The sequence below is a fragment of the Ceratotherium simum genome, chromosome 17 (assembly GCF_057802395.1).
Source record: "Ceratotherium simum simum isolate JZ-2026a chromosome 17, ASM5780239v1, whole genome shotgun sequence".
NCBI classification, from domain to species: domain Eukaryota; kingdom Metazoa; phylum Chordata; class Mammalia; order Perissodactyla; family Rhinocerotidae; genus Ceratotherium; species Ceratotherium simum.
In genome coordinates, this window is record NC_141916.1 from 31,922,723 (window position 1) to 31,943,178 (window position 20,456).

At 37.4% G+C, this 20,456-nt stretch overlaps 1 pseudogene; it reads right to left on the reverse strand.

Moving 5' to 3' along the window:
- The window catches only part of LOC101387259 (protein O-mannosyl-transferase TMTC1-like), a 97,912-nt pseudogene that overhangs the window by 31,158 nt on the left and 46,298 nt on the right, over nt 1-20,456 (reverse strand).

Genomic DNA, 20,456 nt, shown 5'->3' on the forward strand with positions numbered 1-20,456 from the left:
TTGACTTTTCCAGACAATCTTAATTTTTTAATATGTGCGTTTAGTCTATTTATGCTTAATATAATTGCTGATATATTTGGATTTATTTATTTTTTCCTAATTGACAAGCTAGTCTTATTTTACTTTTTCTTCCTTTCTTGCTGGTTGGTGTCAATATTATTTTGATTTTATAAATAAGCAATCTGAAACTTTGAGAGGTAATATAAAGTACCCTAGTTCATACCCTGCTAATTGGCAGAGTTGAGATTTAATCTCCAGTCTGGCTAATAGCTAAGCTCTCCCAGTCACTGTTCCTGAGGAAAGGAAATGGAAGACTGGTAAGTAGGACAGTGTGATAGAATAGAAAGAGCTCTGGTTTTAGAGTCTGAAACATCAGCTCCCCAGATTCCTGGAGCATGACTGTCTCTACTTTGTTTCTTTTCTGAAAAATGAGATTGATGATGCCTGTCCTACTAACCACTCTGAGTGGTTTGGTTCACAAGAGAAGGGGAAGTGCTATGTCAACTGCTGTTGTTCTTTGGAGAAGGAGGGTAACAGGAAAGGTGAGGGATAGACAGCACTGCAACACTGCCCAGCCGTCAGATGGCACAGCATGAAGGCACCAAGCTAGGGAGGTTGGACGCTGTTTGAGGGTGGTGAAAACAGGAGGTTGGTAGAACCTGCCCCAGATAGCTGCCAAAAATGGATGGGGAGTCATCACAAAAGGAGGGAGACTTATAGGCAAGCAGCTCCCCACAAGGGCTGGTGTGATCCAGAGAGAACATACAGGGTGTAGCACTTCCTTGTTTTTTTTTTTTTTCCCTCTTTGCTTTACTCTAAAATTATTCATGTTTCCTTTCCTGGCCTACATAGAACACTTTTAGATTAAAAAGTCTTTTGAGCATCTCAGTGCAAAAGTAATGTGTGCAAAAGGTGATTTCCAATGAGTACGTCTCATTTCTCTTATCTTTTTAGTTGAATCATTCCTTTCTCAACCCACATCCTGATTCATGTGTTGTTTCAAGTCATCACTCAAGATAAAGGCTTAAAGGGACAGATTTCAAAAGCACCCAGAAAAGTTTATGAGCCTATAAGGCTTGGGAAAATAGTTTCTCTGATAGGGGAGACTAGTGACAGTTCTGATCATTGATAAAGTAGTCTATCCTCTGTAAGAAATATTTATGCAAGGGAAGACAGAAATGACATTCCATGTTTTCTAGGAGAATGAAAACAAAAGCAGGGTTTCCTAAATTTGCTCTCACCCACAGGGCTTCGTATGCAAAATTGTCTTCTGGCTTCAACAGTGTCTATTCCAGCCATCAGGGCAAAAGCAAGGATCATGAAAAAGATATTCCCTTGCAAATCAGGAGATTCCATGCTATGGATTTCTTTTTTTTTTTAAAGATTTTATTTATTTATTTTTTTCCCCCCATAGCCCCAGTAGATAGTTGTACATCATAGTTGCACATCCTTCTAGTTGCTGTATGTGGGACGCAGCCTCAGCATGGCCAGAGAAGCGGTGTGTCGGTGAGCGCCTGGGATCCGAACCCGGGCCACCAGCTGCGGAGCGCGCGCACTTAACCGCTAAGCCACGGGGCCTGCCCGCTATGAATTTCTTAACAACATTCTCATTCTAGGTTCAACAGAAATCACAATTTGAATGGACAGATTTTGGTGGGGAGGGGTTATAGAAACACTCACAAAACCGTTTTAACAATTAGAATCTGTTTATATAGAAATAACTCCCAAATCTTGAGAAGTAGGTAAGCATTTTTATCACCATTTTACAGATAACTCAGTTCTATATAAAAAGTAGAGTATAAGTAAATAAAATGCAAATAAAAGCACATTCTAAATGAACTGAAAGAGTTCTCACTTTTCAAAAATCCCTTCAATGAATTTCACTGTAACATTCTATTTGATAAGTTTTTAATATCTACATTTATATTTCTCCTGACAGCAAACATGAGGTTTCTGGATCAAAGGGAGAATGGTTATTTACTTAGAGAACATCTTAGTATTGGTTCCCATGCCCTAGTTTCTCTTAGGGGCAGTGTGATGAGGGCAGGTGTCACCCTGCATATACAGATAGCATCCATAATACAGGAGAGGACCACTGACATTATGAAACCGGGAACTTATATAGGAACTGCTGCACAAGTGCCCCTCCTCTCCAGAAAGAAGGAGAGAAAGCTTATCTTTTAAATGTAAACAAACCCTCTGTTGGAAGAAAAGCAGAAGGTCCCCAGGTGTTACAGCTCTTTGGAATGGCTCAGGATTTTATTACCCTTTGAAATATAAATAAATGGCTCCAGGAGAGAGAAACCCATAAATCTCTCAGAAGAAATTCACTATTTCTAACTTCCAAGGCATGGTTACTGGTCGGTCATCCTTTAACCCCATTTGCCAGTAATTTTTGTTCAAGAAACCCTGACTGTGCGGAACATGAAGATATTAGCTCTTTCTCAACACTATAAAATGTATTTGGGTAGAATTGTATTTCCCATTCATTGACAAGTGATCCTGGCATTATGGATTCTATGGAGCTTCTGGTAGAAAGTAGGAAAGGTTGGACTTGCAGTCTTGAAGCTCCAGGAATGAACTGAGCAGCAGTACATCTGGTTGAAAAGCCGTAAAAAAAAAAAAATTTATCCCCAATACTTGAATGTATTTTGAAAATTATTATTTTTAAAACAAATGATTACATGTCTACTTGTCTATTTTCTTGAAATTCAATTTTCTAAAGAATCAGAGTAAAAAACCCATTAAACATGTGCTGTTATCAAAATAATCTTGCATATAGTTCATGAGTAGTGCTTACAGAGTTCATTCTGACATCCATTTAGCCTGTGACTGAGGGTAGTATTAGGGATGGGGTAGGTATGACATGTATGAGAAATTCTTTTTATCTTCAGTTTCAGTAGTAAATATCAACAAATATTTTACCTGTAATTTATTCTGCAAGCAGTTGCAGAATAGTGTTACAATACCCCAAAATAAAATATTCTATTACAATATTCTGATCCTTTAGGGACTTCTGTTCATCCATAAAAAATTTATGCTAATCTTACCTACTTTTGGAACATATAATTTTTCTTACATTTTAGTTCCCAAGCTTAACCAGCAGTAATTGATATAAATTAAGGATGCCAGCTTGGAAAGCTGTTCCTTATCAACCCCTCACACTGGAACTGTGCTGCACAGAATCTTAATGGATTAGTTTCAAGGCTCAGTGAAATGTCATGGAAGAAGCCTTAAGTATTTAGAGAATACTCAATGTGGTCTCCTGCTGTGAAAAGGCCCAAAGCTGACCTGTCATATGGTTCCAAGGATCCACATAAAATCTGTTCCAAATGCTATAAGATGTTCCCTTGGGAATGGGATGATTTGGAAGAACAATGTTTTATTAGAGTTTTTGGATGGACAAAGACTCACATTTCTGTGGAAGTCCTTGTCATTAATAAAGAACTCCCAGCAGTATCCCAGCCCTGAGGTGCCGCAGGGAGGCAAGAGAGTGTGATGGTTACACTCATGGCTTGCCCTTGGGCTTTGAGCACATTATTGATCTCCCAATCTTAGTTTCCTTATATTCTTATATTCATGATATGTATATGATAGTACCTGCCTCACAGGGCCACTCAAATCTAGTCTAAACTGATCACCTCTAAAGAGCTAGCATGGGTTCTTAGAATGAATATTGAGTTCTAGAATTAAAGGATTTTTTAAAGGGGAAATCATGGCTGTTATATAAACATAAACTAAATATATGCTAAAGATTTTATTTAACTCAATTAATGAGAGAACCAGTACCATGTTGTAAGTAGTTCAAAGAAGAATTCAGAAGAATGCTGAGATTAATTTACGAATAGAAACAAAACTGGTCAGTATCTGCAGGGCAATCAATAATCAATTGCATTCTACTGGGAACAATTTGCGTTTCTATGGATGAGAATCATTTGCATTACATAAGTTCTTTACAAGTTTTTCACAATTTTTCTTGTTACAAATTACGTAAAGAATAACGCTTTTAAAGGGTAAAAATAAAAAAACAGCTGCTCAGAGAGAAGTAAATAAAATCTTTAAATAATTAGTACAATTGAGTAAGTAAAAATCAAATTGAAAATACTCTCTTTCTTTCTGCCTTTGGCCCATTGCTATACTTTAGTAGCACATATATCTTTAGGGAAGTGTACTAAAGTTCAGAGTTATCTAAATTTGGATGATCTCTGCTGTTTTCTGGGTCATCTCTGTCACTCAGGGACTAATTTTATTGTCTCTGTAAGAAATAGTTAGGAAGATGCTTTTCCCTGAAGGTGCAAACACACATCATTATAAAGTTAAATATATATTTCTGCAAGGGAGAGGTATTTGAGTAGCATGAGGAATGGATAATGAAGTGGACAAGGAATCAAATGGCATGAATTCAAGCCTGAATCTTCTACAACCAAAATCAAAGTTGCATAATTTTGCTGAAGTTCGATTTCCTTATATTTACATGGAATGATTATAATAATACCAATCTCAAAACATTGTTGGAAGGATGAAATTAAGTAATGAGTATGGAAGAACTCTATAAAGTGTAAAGTATTATTCAAATGTTAGTTATTGTCACAATTCTAATCTACTGGATTGAGTTATCTACAGATAATACAATCTGTAAGTGGAGAGGCAAGTTGGCAACCCCAGCCCTGAAACTAATTTGCTGTGTGACCTTGAACAAGTCATTGACCTTCAGGGCTTCCATTGTTTCTTTGTCTCTTTTTATTTCACAGACTAATTGTGAAGTTCTAATGAAATAATGATTGGCACTCAGAAATCTACTATGTACTATATAAATGTAAGCTATTGTCATTAGCTTGGCTAAACATCAGGAGCTGAGGGAATTAGAGAAATTTTTCTTTTATTGGTTACCTATAAATAACTTTTGTTGTCAAAAATAACGATTTCTATGCTCAAAAAAAATCAATTATTTACTAAATTTAATTCACACATACTAAAGATAATGTGTAAATTTAAAAGGAAAGTTCACAATGTTATTCTCTTACCTAGGACTTGGCAAAATGAAATTTAAGAGACTTCTACTATTGTTTTCATTTCGAGCCACCTTAGCACAGTGTTATAACCATTAATGGAAGGAAATCTTCCGATACAATGAAATGACATTTGTAGCTAGGCCATTAAAGCTGGTTCCTTTAGAAAGAATTGTCCAACCTCCCCCTCCCAAAATCACACACACATCCACATGAGTCTTGAAAAAGATTTTAATGATACTGTATGGTCCAGGGACCCAAAAACGCATTGAAAGGAATTTTCCCAGTTTTTCTGTTATTTGATCCCTAAGCAGGACATATTGAAATATGGCAATGGTTTTTAAAAAATAAATAAGTGGCAATAATAACTTAAAAATACCAGAGTAAAATAATAATCATCAAATGGTCCTAAAACTAAATAATATAACAATAACTAGTTACAATTTCATTTGTCAATTATACCTCAATAAAGTTGGGGAAAAAAAATAACTAGCACTCATTTTCTCCTATTCTTTGATTTCCTTTTATTTTCTTAAGGAATTTCTTGGTGCAAAAATGATAGAGCTTTCAGAGCACGTACATCGTTGTTCAATTTCATCATTTTTAGTTTATGCCAAATTATAGCAATAAATCATTAAATTTTCAAACTTAGCTTGTACTGAATTATATTTTTTCCTTCACTTTTTTAAAAACAGTAATTTATTGGCATCTATTTTCCGTAGTGTATCCCCCTGGTTTTTTGTTCCAACAAGACAGATGAAGCCATTCTTAAACATAAATGATACAACCTATCACTCTGTACTAGCTTAAGATCATTCCATGATTAACTCAAATCGATGCTTCTCTTAACATAGGGCTGAAGATAAACATGCACACACAAACATTCACACACAAATTAGTAAAAGGGAAGAACCTCTATGTGAATATGCCTCTAAAAGTGAATAAAAAGGTAGGAGAAAGAGATGCATTCCACTGAAATATTGAGGTAATTAAGTCAATTCTATTAGGGTGAAGAGAAAAGAGCATAAGCTACATACTAACCTTAAAGGGGATGGTAAGGGAGCAGGTAATAGGCTGTATGTGAAGCCCTTGACAAGGTATTCATAAAAGACAGAAATGAATGTAACCATGTTAACCAAGGTGTATATACATCTGCTCATCTGGGCAACTGTGACTTTCCTAGGAATGGATTGAGCCAGCAAAACAGCTTCCTAAAGAAGCTTATGTACACACACAAGAAAATGATGTATCCTTAGACAAATTTGGAATTCTAGAATAACTATTAATAGAGATGAAACATAAACATTTATACATAAAAAAGCAAACCTAGCTTTATTACTATATTCAAAATAGTTTATTAAATTTTGAGTTTTAAAAGAGAAACCTTTAGATTATTTTTAAAGAAAAGTTTAACATTCATTTTAGTTTTTCATTTTTGTAGATAAAATGGGGTGTTACGATAGTATGATGTGGGATGGCCAAACTTTTGATGAGTTATTTTGATTTATTTAAACAAGGAACCATTGTAGGTACATTAAGATGTACAAAAATGGACAAGTATATATCTTGGCCTCCAGAAGTTTATAAAATGAAAACAGTTTCAGTATGTGTGTGGTTAATATCCTAACAAGTAGAGATAAACATATCACTACTTTCCCTTATTCCAACTATTTTTACCTTTATTTTGCCATCAACATGACTTTTAAGTTCAGAAGTTCAACCTCTATTCCCACCACTACTTCTCCAAAATCACTTCCACTATGGCCATTGTCACCTTTACCATCACGCTTGGTATTAATATTAACGGAATACAAGATGCAGAACTCCACTTGTCACCCAGTCTTCAATGACTCTGATTGTATTATCAACCCTTAAGAGAGCAGTGAGTGAAAAGCAAACACCATTGATTATGTCTAGGAATTATTCATAAGGGCAAATGTTACCACTACTAACCAGAGGTAAATCTCACTTTGTTTCCTATTTCTAGTAAAAATTGTTGTAATCATGAGTTGTAGTCATGTTATTTTGGTTACAACACTTTAAAGTACCTTTTCCTTTTCCTAGGCCAATCTTTTCCCAAAAGTATATCCATGGAGTGCTTTGTCTTGGGAAAATTTTACCAAAAAAGAATTTCTTGGGAAATTCTGAAGAAATCCCCTTCTTGAAGATTCACAAGATGAGTTAGCACATTAATGACTCTCGTAACAAAGGAACCTACTTGTCTTTGTTTTACTCACTCTCGTAACAAGGGAACCTACTTGTCTTTGTTTTACTCAGCATTTCCTAAGTTTATTTGACCATTGGACTCTCCCCTGCCCATACTTAGCAAGCAGCCGTGAACATCCCTCAGAACTTGTATTTCCAGGAAGACACTCTGGTAAATACTTCTTTTGACTGACAAGGGATAGAATCAATCAGATGAATGTTACATCCTCCCAAAGCTTGAAAGCCCTAATAAGCCCTAGGAAGAGGCCATGGCACTACAACTCAATGAATCTAGAAGGAAAAGATTTCTGGGAATCACAAGGCCACTTGATCAGTGGCAGACTCCACTTGCTGAAGGAGATTTCTGAGGTTTAAAAGAGCCAAGTTGTGCTGTGGATGTAGCTGGAGAGCCCTCTGATAGTACATCTTTGCCTCTGCTGTATCTCTGGTCAGTGTTTCAAGGTTGTTCAGGGCACTTGCATAGTGTGGATACAACCTAAAATAGTGCAAATGCTAAGCCATGATTGTCAAACATCTCTAAGTTTGGCACAGTTTGCTTGTTCTTTTTTTTGTTAATCCAGGTATACCACAACCAAAATAAAACACTGAAATCTTCCTTTACTTTCTCTTCAGAAAGGGTAAGACTGTGCCAATCTTTACAGTCAACTTCTTTTTTGTAAAAAAAAAAAAAAAAAAGAAAAAGGCAATTTAACGTTGTTTATAAATTTTGCTGCTGTAGGTATACAAGTTTGGCAGGAGAGCATAGATTTGACACATAGCAGTATAAATATAACCTCTAAGTAATGCAAAATTTAGAAATATTACACAAAGTTAGCATGATTAAATAAATTCTAACCTTTTATGGCGTATAGAGCTACTTGCAAATTCTTTTGGTAGAAAATTCTCATGAGGTGCTGAGTTTCTGGCCTGGGGGGATTGCTGACAACCTGCTCGCATAATGCTGTCTACACAAGATGGTGGGAATTCTTTGGTTTGTATGTGAGGGGCTTACATAAATGTCTTTCAATCAGGGCATCTGTAAAGCTAGCATTACAAAGAAGGAAAGGTATAAAAACTTAAGCACATAAAAATAAATGATATCCCTAAAATGTTTCTTCATCTAGATTCATCATTTTGTCTCATTTCCCCCTCCTTCTGCTATGAGATTCTACTTTGTCTGATGTAGTTCACAGCACAAAAATCCTGGCAAAATCTACAAAAATAAAAATATTAAATAATGCACAATTATGTAAAAAAAAAAAACTAGGCCAGCACTCTCAAAATTCAAGAGCAAATAAAGAAAATTTGTGCCGACGTAGGAAGTATGGGGATTCCACTTGCTTCCTAAACAATGAAGAAGCTAAATGATCACAGCTATGTGATTTAGAAATTTCTGCTATATTTAGAGTGAACATATTTGGCAATTTAAGAGGTTCTCTCCATCTCTGTCACCCAAAGAACAAAACTGGGAAGCTGGTTTTTAACGTAGAAAAGCTGAGAAAATGTCCAAGGAATAAAAACAGGATCTCTGCTCGTCAAATCCCTTGACAATCAAATGCCGTGCTTGCCCCCTGTTCTGTCTGGTCTAAGAAGATCAGTTTAATTTTAGAGCAGAAGGAATTCCTATTGAAAGGCCAAGGAAGACACGTTGTAATAGCTTAAATGGCCCACACAACAGCTAAGGAAGTTGTATGGCGAGACACAGTATTAGAGGCAGCTGGACAGAGAGAGAAAACAACTCTGAGCTGGAACAGTCTGGCTAATTCTTGTGTACAGCTTTCATTCGCAGGCTATTCTAGGGCCTCCCGTATCCTCAAGCACACTCTGAGCAGTAACTGAGGGACAGCAAATCCTAGGTGCTGTCTCTTAGAGAGGCTGGAGGATATTGTTATGATGGGAGGCAAAAAATACCCTTGTGTTGAAAAAAAAGTACTCTTGTGTTCCACGCCTGTGAAAGATCCTGGGTATCTTAGACAAAGGAACTACTTTGTTGCTCCTTGGAAGTGATTACAAAGAGTATATCTCAGTCAGGATTTATTAATTTAAGAAAAGCTCCATAACCTCTAATAGATTTGGGGGTGTCCAGTGAACACGGTGTGGATAATTCCCACACTCAATGTTTCCGGGATGAAGGAAGCCATCATGGGAAGCCTACCTGGAACCTTTTCCTTCTTTTATCACAGAAGAGGTAATTTCTTAAAACTTGACCTTTTCCTTATTTGTCTGGGTTTGGGGGCCCTTGAAATGAATATCTCAGGTGAAAGTACTTACTATGGGAAAGGTCAGACCAAATTCAACAAGAGCTTCCACAGTGGGGTCCCCTGTGTGCTAAGATGCCCGTCCACACTGCCATGCAGCTGCCCTTTCCAGCTGGTTCTCAGCCCACCTTCTCGGACTTTATATTCACTCAGGATCCCACTGTCATTTAAACAGTCATGTTCACTGACTACGGAATTGTTTTTTTCTTCTTTTTCTTTTTGATCTGAAACAGAAAATAAGTTCATCTGTGAGCTCTCAAAACCAGAAACAAACATCAAGAAGGAGAAAGAAAAAAATATGAGCTCCGTGAGCAGAGGCCTTTGTGCTCAGAGTAGAGACTTTGTTTTAACAGATAGCCCCACGCTAGAGTTGGCTTGTCGGCATTTATTGTAATTTACTGATTCTATTACCAAGCTGCAGCCCTCCATCTGGATAATGTGTAGACATCTTTTTTCCTGGTAATGACAAAGGTCTGCAAGTAATATCCTCTCTCTATAGGTATCTGATTGGTAAAAATTTCTGCAGCTTCACCCAACCTCAGGTGAGCACTACTTTATTTATGAAACAAAGCTGAATTTTATTAAAAATGTTCTTCAACAACCAAGTAAAAGATATCACTTTTTTGTGTGTGTGTGAGGAAGATTAGCCCTGAGCTAACATCCCCTGCCAATCCTTCTCTTTTTGCTGAGGAAGATTGGCCCTGGGCTAACACCCACGCCCATCTTCCTCTGCTTTATATGTGGGATACCTGCCACAGCACGGCTTGATGAGCAGTGCATAGTTCCGTGCCCAGGATCCGAACCCAAGAACCCTGGGCCACTGGAGCAGAGTGTGCAAACTTAACCACTATGCCACTTGGCTGGACCCAAGATATCACTTTTGATTTTTTATGAATTTATTCTTCAACAACCAAGTAAAAGATATCACTTTTTATTTTTTATGAATTTAGTTTTAAAAAACATATATTTTCCTCCTGTTTACCACAGACCCATGTGAGGATGAAACCTACTTTGTGTTTTTCTCTTTAATTAAATACATGTTTGAATTACATTGGAGCTTGAGATCTTCAGAAAAGTCAAGTAGGGATTATTTCTACTGGAAAGATGAATAATTTACGAGATGTCCGTATTTCCACACCAATTGTCAGAATAAACTCAAACATATCTTGACCCTGATTTCTACAGATATACCATACAAAAGTTCTGTTCATAGTTATTCCTTACCCCGTTGAAAGAAACTCACAGAGTCCCACTGGTATAAAAAACAAATACTTCACTGAACTGGAAAAGATTGATGATTTTTAGTCCTATTGTGAATAGCCACTGTGTTTGGTTGCTCTCACCATTTTTTAAAATCATTTTTTCTATGAGATGAATTTCAAAATTTTATTATAAGAGCATATACAGTATACTCAAGTAGTAAACCTCATTGTTTCATTTTAAAAGAAAAATATAGGTACAGAGATGTATAGTTTAATGAGCCTCACAGAAAAGGAACACACAGGGAAGAAATTAGTTGTCATGGAAAAATCTCTAATCTATTGAGAATTTTTATTCAGATATTGGAAAGCTTAAACGTTTGATAAACACAATATATATTTAGGGGTTCTTACATTGCATCTAACAGAATTTCATTAAGCAGAAGTAGTTAAGCAGGTAGGCAAGAAAATTATTTCCTTCCCTCTTAGCCATTGTATTTGCTTAAGGGAAAAATGGAATTCAGGAATAAAAGAAAATAAGACCAAATGATCCCAAATAGTGGTAATGACATTTTACATTTGTTTTGTACTTTGAAGCTTATAGAGTACTTTTACATATATTATGTCATTTAATTTTCCCATTTTTTTCAGGAAAAACTATTATTTTGCCTACTTTACAGTTGAGGAAACCAAATATAGGAGAAACTAAGAAAGTTATAATAAACATGCAAACAAACAAAATAACTAGTACCTCAGAAGCACTTGTGTTCTTAAAAGTGTTAAGAGCAGACGATTCTGGTAAGTTTGTTTGTTGACCTACACAACGTGAGCAGTGACTCAGCCTTCAGTACCACAGTGACTACAGCCCTTTGAGCTACAGTCATATAGCTCAACAGTCATATAGCATAGGCTATATGTAAATATGTGACCACCAATTGATCTTCAATGTGGAAGAACTGCTGCTTTTTTTCCCTTGGCCAATCCATTTAACTCTAATATTTCAGTGAAGAGTACTTAAACAGAAGGGAAATATTTCTAAAGAAACTGGGCCAACAAGATTACTTCTTTAACTGGAAAAATTTGTTTCCTATCACACAAAATGAACACATTTCTGAAAAATATTGCATAATTGAAAGCCTTTTAAAATCAATAACACTCAGTAAATGAACAAAACTGGACTTCCCAGGTGTTGTATAAAAATTAAGTTAAAATACAACATGCTTTTGGTTCTACTATTTTTAAGCTCTATCGTTGACCAAAGTTCTACAGGCTTGAGTCTCAAAAAAAGAGAAAGGATTATATACAGGCCATACAGAAATTAGCGATTGGTGAAATTTATACAACTAAAGCTTAGATTTATTTTTCATTTCAAGAATTTCCTTTAGAGTTTGCAATATCTGTTAAAAAGTTATGGATGTCATCATTTTTTATTGTTTATGTGATTTGTAGTACTTCCACGTTTAGGTAAAACTTCATCAAGTACTCTAGTTTGTAATTTCCTTTGTGCATGTACACACCCAGATTTACTTGCCTGATTTTCATTCCCAGATTTTATTTATTGGAGGTTAACTATGCTTAGGGTCAGATATTTATTTTCTATTTCCTGTTGAGAAAAGAAATCAAACAGAAAAATATAACTGCCAAGAAAAAAAAAATCACCCATAAACCCTTGGTTTTTCAGGAATAAAAACTACCCTAGATAAACTCAATTTCAGGATGTGGTGCTGTACTTTCACTGTGTCATTCTTTCTCCTGCTCTGTGCAGGGTTCCTTTCTTATCCCCAGGAAGTAATGATCAACCAACCTAACCTGAACTCATCTCAAGGGTGATCCAGAAAACCTCTGCTATTTATTTGCCAACAGGATTTAAAGGAAAACCAGGGATGAAGAGTCAGGGAGTGAGTCCTCTAAACAGCTGACTGTTCTGATACTTGAGACTTAACCCTGTAAGCACCAGAAAGTAGGGAATTTATCCAATGAAATTCTTGTTTAAAAATGCTATTCACGGAATATTGTGAATATAATCTAACCTTTTCTTGTTTTGGTGGCAGGAGGGATGGGAAGCTGCTCTGGTGAAGTGGAATGAGAACTGGATTGAGAGTCAGAAGCCGTAGGCTCCTTCACACCTATGACACTTTCTCGCCGTGTGGATTGGATTTGTGTCTGTGCCTTAGTTTCTTTCCCTGCAAAAGCTGAGCCAATAGGACATCTCACTAGGTGGCTGAGGAACCACTGAAATGATTTGTGTAGAAGTTGTAATGGCCATGCCTACTACATTCTGTGTAAAAAATGTGATTGTTTCTCTTCTGAACCTACTCTTTCCTACAACAGGTGTACTTTAGGGTCCTTGAGTCTTTCACGTAGAGATGGAGGGGAGCACACGCCCCTGCAGGACCTCAGAGTTGACTCAGTTATCACCACAGGCCTCATGAGCCCAGGCCAGGCTGAAACTTCTAGCTGTCTGTCTTTCCTGTAGATATCCCATCTTCTGAAAAAGCCTTTGGCTTGCTCCCTTCAGTAAAACTATCATCCATTATTTCTTCAACGTTAACAGAGTGAAGACTCGAGTCATCTTGTATCCATCTGTTTCCACCACACTGTGTGTTCTTGGGTGTGAAGGATGAACGCAGGAATGTTCTTTGTGGGGGGTGCCTCCTAAAGCATACTGATCCTTGATCAGCCAAAGCAGATGATCCTCACGGACACCAAACCAAATTTTTTTCCGTGCCTCTTGGTTGGACTCAATGTTAAGTGGAATTCCAGGCAAGTAGAAAAAGGGATGCAGCAGTGATGGCCCATGAACCCTCACAACCCACCCTCCCAGGACAGGGCCCCACACTGAGGAGAGAATGCTGACAGTGGAGTCGAAGCTCATCAGGACGTGCACAACAAGGCCATGGGAAGAAAGATCTAGACCAAAGTAGAGGAGGCAGGAAATGTTAGGATCCCACAAAAAAGCCACAGACAGGGATGTCTGTGCAGTTAGAAAACCTACCCTCAACTGCACCTTATTCCGAAAGTTCAGGGAAAATGAGTTTCACACAAACATGAGCAGCATGATAGTATCAAGGGCAAATCACACATAAAGCTATTATAAAAAAACTTATGAGGGCCAGCCCCAGTGGCCTAGTGGTTAAGTTTGGCATGCTCTGCTTCAGTGGCCTGAGTTTGATTCCCGGGTGTGGACCTAGACCACTGGACTGCCAGTGAGCGTGCTGTGGCGGTGGCTCACATACCAAAAGAGGAAGATTGGCAGTGGATGTTAGCTCAGGGCAAATCTTCCTGAGAAAAAATAAAAATTACGAGTAGAATAACATCTATGGAGACAACGAAAGCACGCCAGAAGATGTACCCACAACCCAGATAAAATCTGTAAACTTCTATTTCAAAATGGGCTAAACATGATACAACATCTGAAAAATAAATCTGAATTACAAAAAGAAATGAGGTGACAGTTCAGAGAAGAATTAGAAATAAAAGAAAAAAAAATCAGTTTATAAATGAAGACTAACTAGAAGGAACACAAGAGCGAGTAAACACAACAGATAATGCCTTAGGAGAAATGGAGGTATAGAAGAAGAAAAATTTAAAAATAAAAAAGAAATTAATCAAGAAATATCTTTTTTTATTTCAGACAATTCATATGTTAAAAAATTAGTACTAGTAATGTGTGTATACATTCATTCATTCATTCAACAAATATTCACTGTAGGCCTGCCATGTGCCTGATACCACCCTGTGTGCTGGGCTATAAACAAAATGATCCACTTTTCTAGTGGAGGGAGACAGGCAATTAACAAAACATTAAGTAAATCTGTCAGAGGGTGATGAGAGCTATGGAGCAAAACAAATCAGGGGCGAGGGAGAGGAAGTGCTAGAGGTGGGGGTGTTGCGATTTTATGTAGGATGGTCAGGGCAGGCCTCATGGAGAAGGTGACAGATGACTGGAAGGGAGAGGGGAGGTGAGCCATGAATGTATGAGGGGAAAAGCACTCTGGGCAGTGAGAACCACAAGTGCGAAAGCCCAGATGCAGGGCTGTGCCTGCTGAGCTCCAGGAGCAGCGAGGAGCCCGATGGGGCTGGAGCTGATGGAGCAAGAAGCAGCAGTAGGCGATGGGGACAGAGAGGAACGGGCCCGACTGTGCGGACCGTGTGAGGGCTGTGACTTTCACTCCGGGTGAGGTGGGGCCCATGCCGACGTCTGAGCAGAGGAGTGACTTGAACAGAGAATCCACGAATCCCGAGGTTGCCCAGGTGAGAATAGATGGGGCGGAGACAAAAGTGGAGGCAGAAAGCCAGTGGAAGTTATGGCAGAATCCAGGTTAGAGATAACGGCGGCTCCAAGGGGGACCGGGGTGGGGTAGCAGTGGAGTGCAGAGAGGTGGGTCAGAATCAAATGTAATGAGAGCTAACAGAGAACTTAGCAGTTAGCACCAAACACTGTTCTAAGTGCTTAACATGAATTAACTCATTTAATTCTCACAAACTTGGTGAGATAGCTAATACCACTGTCCCCATTTTTACAGAGAATCTAAACAACACCCTTACAAAATTTCTCATCGACTCACAGTAGATCATCCATTAAGCTGGTTTTTGATGTGCAAGAGTGGTTTGAGGCAAAAAAAGTCGTTGTGAATGAAAATTATAGTGCTTTGATTTTAAGAAGCACCCACACATGTGACCACTATGTGCCTAAAAGAATTCTAGTTTATTTTTTAAAATAAAACAATGCTTCTTGGATTTAATGATCAAGACCGCCAGACTTAACACACAGTGAGAATGTAATTTCGTTAACAAGAAGGCACAAAAATAATGTCACATTTCCAAATGAGATATCATAAACGAAATTCAGGTCTCTAAACGTGAGCACCCATATGTTAATAACTCCAGTCGAGCAGAGGAAACTTCTCCCGTGTTAAACCTGGGCAACAAGTGGTGTTGGAATTTTAATTCCTTTGAGAAACACATGCCAGCCAGCATCTGAGGCCATCTGTAGTTATAAGAGTTATTTAAAAGTTCATTCAAAATAAGCTATGTAAATAAGGTGGTGTTTTCTCCTACTCAGTGGGTCCTAGTTTTTACAATGTTCAAACCATACACATTTTATTGAGCAAACTTTTCCTAAGAAATGTAATATAATAATCTTATTTAATGCACTTAGGATATCATGAGAAAGTGGATTAATTTGCACCTGCAATCGTCTTTTGTTATATTTCATTGCAGCTCTAATGATGTTTCTTTACTCTTCACCCATTTATTTCTTTTTGAAATAAATATTTTTTTTCTTATTGAAAAAATAAACATCCAGGTCTTATGGAATTTTCTTGAGGAGTCCCAGTTGTCCCCGCAGGAAGAACAATTAAGTACTATATGAATGGGCAGTATCATCATAACAAGTCCCTACACATTACATGAATTTTAATAAAAACATTGTCAGTCCATTCCTTTACCATGTGTTGGCAAATTAAGAAGTGGCATAGAGTTTCTCTGGTATATAATCATTAAGAACATAGTCCTTCCTTTTTCGTTATATGAGTAGAAAACAACACGATCAGGAACTTCAATCCTATTTGCACAGTTTTCTTTCCTTTCAGAGGTTCTGCTTAAAACACCAATAACAGACATATTAGCAGTGGATAAGGCCATTCCAAAGGTCCCACAGCTGCCCAAGCCCACTTGAGTCCCCCACAGAGCAGGGTAACATATCTCCTGTTGGACCAAAATATTGCAGGAGAACATCAATCTAAGTGATTTACTGTTTATTTTGTGCTAAAATCGTACACATGAAGAAGAAAATGGATGTCTGGGTGACTGAGGATCTCAGCCCTCTCATCGGGATTAAATCCTGCATATGGCTGACATCCAGACACCTGGGGCACATCAGCAAGTCTCAGAGCACTGGGTGTCACAGGGGTGTTACGGGAGTAGAGTGGTAGGAAGGACCTCTAGGCTGACAAATGATCAGTGGAACCTGGGGTAATATTCTGGCGACACTGGAGAGACCAGCCTGACTCACTAGCAGTAGCAAACCTTATTTTGCATTCTCAGATACAGAGTTCTTGATGACCAGTTGAAAATAACCAATAATTGTCATCCAGTGAGTCTGAACAATAGTAGAAACCATAGCTTTTACTCTTTTACCTGTAGTAGATATATTTCACTATAATAGAAACTCTTTTAAGTAATCTCCACCTACGAAAGTCACTGGGTTAGCAGACATCCTCCAATCCCTTTGTGAAATCTGTTGAGTTGCACCCTAATAAACACTGAGGAAGTGCACTGCTCTTTCTTACTGCTCTTTGGTAAGCCTGTGCTCCTCTGCTCCCACTGGCTGGGTTTTCTGACTGCCAAGAGTCATTTAATGTTTATTCCCAAGTTTGTTCAGTTGTACTTTTTACTGTAGTTGCATAATTTGGTAAAATATTCTATAAACGGATAAAATTGGAGTGAGAAAAGAGTTGTCAAATCAATGAAAACCAAGTAAGTACTTTGGAAAAACTGAAAAAGTGAAGTTGCTAAAAAATAAAATTCAGTTCGATGAGACAACTGTAAAAGACTGGAAGGAAAAAAATCCTGAAAATCGTGGATTCTATACCTAGTTTACTTGCAAGTGTCTTTAAATTTTCATTCCACTTTAAAGCTGTGAAAACTGATGATAATCAGAGATAATGCATTTTGGGTATGAGAATGAGGATTTGGTTTTCTATCAATGGGCTCTTATTAAAAGATTTTGGCCTGACTTTAAAATATGGGTGAATGTACATTTGTATGTTTTAGGTTACAATAAAACGTTTAGGGTTAAATATTATTTGCTTTATGATTCTTCACTTTAGACTAACCTTTTAAATTAATCAACCAACTATTGGCCAATTAGGAGTTCACTAAGGGGCATCTTCTGCACTTTATCCAGACAGGGTTACTGTGTCTCCTTTTGGATTTACTGGATGAGACACTTCATGGGAGTGTCTGTGCAGGTAGAGCTGAAATATTGGGTGGTCTCTGCACTTTCTACTCCCATCACATGAGGTGGAATGGTAGAACCCTTCCCCAGGGTAACTCAATGGTCAGAAAGCTTTGGAGGCATATGGCAGATCCACCAGTGGTTTTCTGATCCCCCATCATATATAATCCCAAACTTTATAGAACCTGGAATAGGTATAAATATGAGAGCTGCCCCTCACAGCAAAGCAAAGCTAACATTCTTGTTTGCTGAAGATTTAAGGGAAGTGTTTTTGCTTTTTTTTTATGGATGATTCAGGTTTTAAACTGAAACTGTAACCTTAAATGAAGTATTTTTCCAGAGGAAGTTTTCCCACACTATACAAATATATTGAAATGGGCCATACCCAGAGAGAAGAGGGCAGAGGTAATTCTGCAATACTGTAAGAATAAAATAAAAATTTAAAAGACACAGAATAGTCATGTCATATATGATTACCAGTTTACTATTAGGCTAGTTTGAAAAATAACAGCCAGCCAAAAAGTGATTGGCTGGCAATAAATACAATTTGAATGAATAACTTCACTATTGCTTTTGGAATCTGTAGTCCTTAGAGCTGTAACGATGATTGTTGGAAGTGACTGCGGATACTTTAATCCTGCATTTACCTATTATTCTCATTTTTGCTGTCTGCAAATATGGAGAAAATTAGAAAGTCTTGCTGAAGTGGAGAGATGGCTAGTGTACTTGGAAAGGAAAGAAATTCCTCCCTCAGCAACTTTTATGTAAAAGTAGCAATATCGAAATAAAGGCAATTTTTCAATTACCTATGATAATCACCAAAATAATAATCTAGTATTTTTTCCTTTCTCTCCAACGTTGATAAAGAACGACAATTTACTTCAAGAGACGCTAACATCTGTTGAATATTCACAACAAGGGCCTCCAGACAATAAGGAGGACACTTTGGAACCAGCCAGATTTTTGAGCCTGGTCTGAGAGGATAAAGCATTTCATCAATCACTGTGTGGTATATTTGTAGCTTTAACTGTTTTGTTTTTCATCTCTCAAGAGACATGTTTCTCACCAAAGCACAGTTAATAAAACAATATTTTATCGTTTCACTGAAGAGAAGCTCCAAGTGTCCAACTGACTACTGAAATCCTTTAAAATCGACCACCAGTGAATCATGCTCACTTTACGTCTTTATCCCAAGTGACTTGAAGTCTGCCTTGTTTTTCTGTTTGAACCAGAAAATAGACTTTAAGAATGAAAAATAAAATGCAGTCATGTGGTGCTTAATGATGGGACACGTTCTGAGAAAGGTGGTGTTGTGAGGTGACTTTGTCGTTGTGCGAACATCATGGAGTGTACTTACACAAACCTAGATGGTATAGCCTGCTACACACCTAGGCTCTGTGATACCAATCTTATGGGACCACCGTCGTATATGTGGTCCATTGTTCCGTGGCACGTGACTGTACTAAAACATTTCCTTTCTCCCTACATCTTTTTAGGGTAAACTTAGTAATCGTTGTCTCCCCTTCTGAATGCCATGTAAAATTGTTAAATGTAAATTCATTGTTCAAGCCAAAATATACCCTTAAAGTTTAAATGATATTTTCTGATTGCTGAAGTACAGCATTTTAAGAAGGTAAAAATCAACATAATTCCAGCAATCTAAGATAGAGTTGTGACCTTTTGGTAAACTGCCTCCCAACAAAGGAATATGAGTACTTACATCCTTAAACATGTCTTCTACTCCTCAATAAAAACAGGAGGCTTTGCTCTGACTTTCCCTTCGGAATTTGTCTTGCGATCCTTAGGAAAGTTTTTGGTTGCTAGTTTTTCGTGTACTGCTTTAAGTCGTTGGTTATGCTGAATATTAAGTAATTGATGAATAATTCACTGGTGAAGAATACTGTTCCAAAACATAAATAAAAAAAAAATTCTAGTGACTGTAAGAATGATAATTTTTAAAACCAATCTTTAAGAACATCCCGGTAGGAACTTTAGAAAACAGAGCGTAAATATCTTAAGTGAAACATATTAGTCTATTATATATACCTATCGGTATATGTGTTTCAAGCATCTACAATTGGTTGAGTATTGGAACCAAATGTGGGCCAATTTGTGGCGTACAGAGTCCTGCTGAAAGGGCTTCTATGAACATCATAGTATTCAATAGAGGAGAGAATTCACCTTGCTTTATTATACTCTCATATATTTTATTTGTCAAGTCTCCACATGTTTAAGGTCAAACATATTTCTTGTCTGGAATCTTGGGAGATGGCCACCATGAGAGCTCAGCATTGAGATATGAAAAGAGTGCCTGAGAGCACTATGGTAATGGTCTCTGCCTAAGAATGAAGCATAAGTCATAAGCATTTTTGATATACTGCATCCCGATGAAAGGTGTGAGGAGAGCATCAGAACTCTTTACCTGGGAAAAATATAAATACATACATGTTCTAAAAAGCCTTAAATTCCAAACATGGCAAAAAAGTGCCTCCTCATTTTATTCTTAATCTAACATGACATGGTAGGGCATCTTAATTGCTTTCAAATGTTTCCATAGGAATCTCCCTCAAGCAGTGAAAGACCTAGATTTTCCATATACACAACATTAATAATTGATTGGAATACATGTCCTGAGAACTCACCAGTGTATTTTTGACAACTAACTCCTATGTATGGGCGTGTGTGTATTCAACTGAGGGTCACTTCATTGCATAATGCGTAGCAATGGAAATTTACAGGAAAACACCAAGAGTTAGAAGCAAGGTGGAATTACCGTTATTTATAACAGACTCAAATATTGGGCCAAAAGACTCAGAGAGTCCAA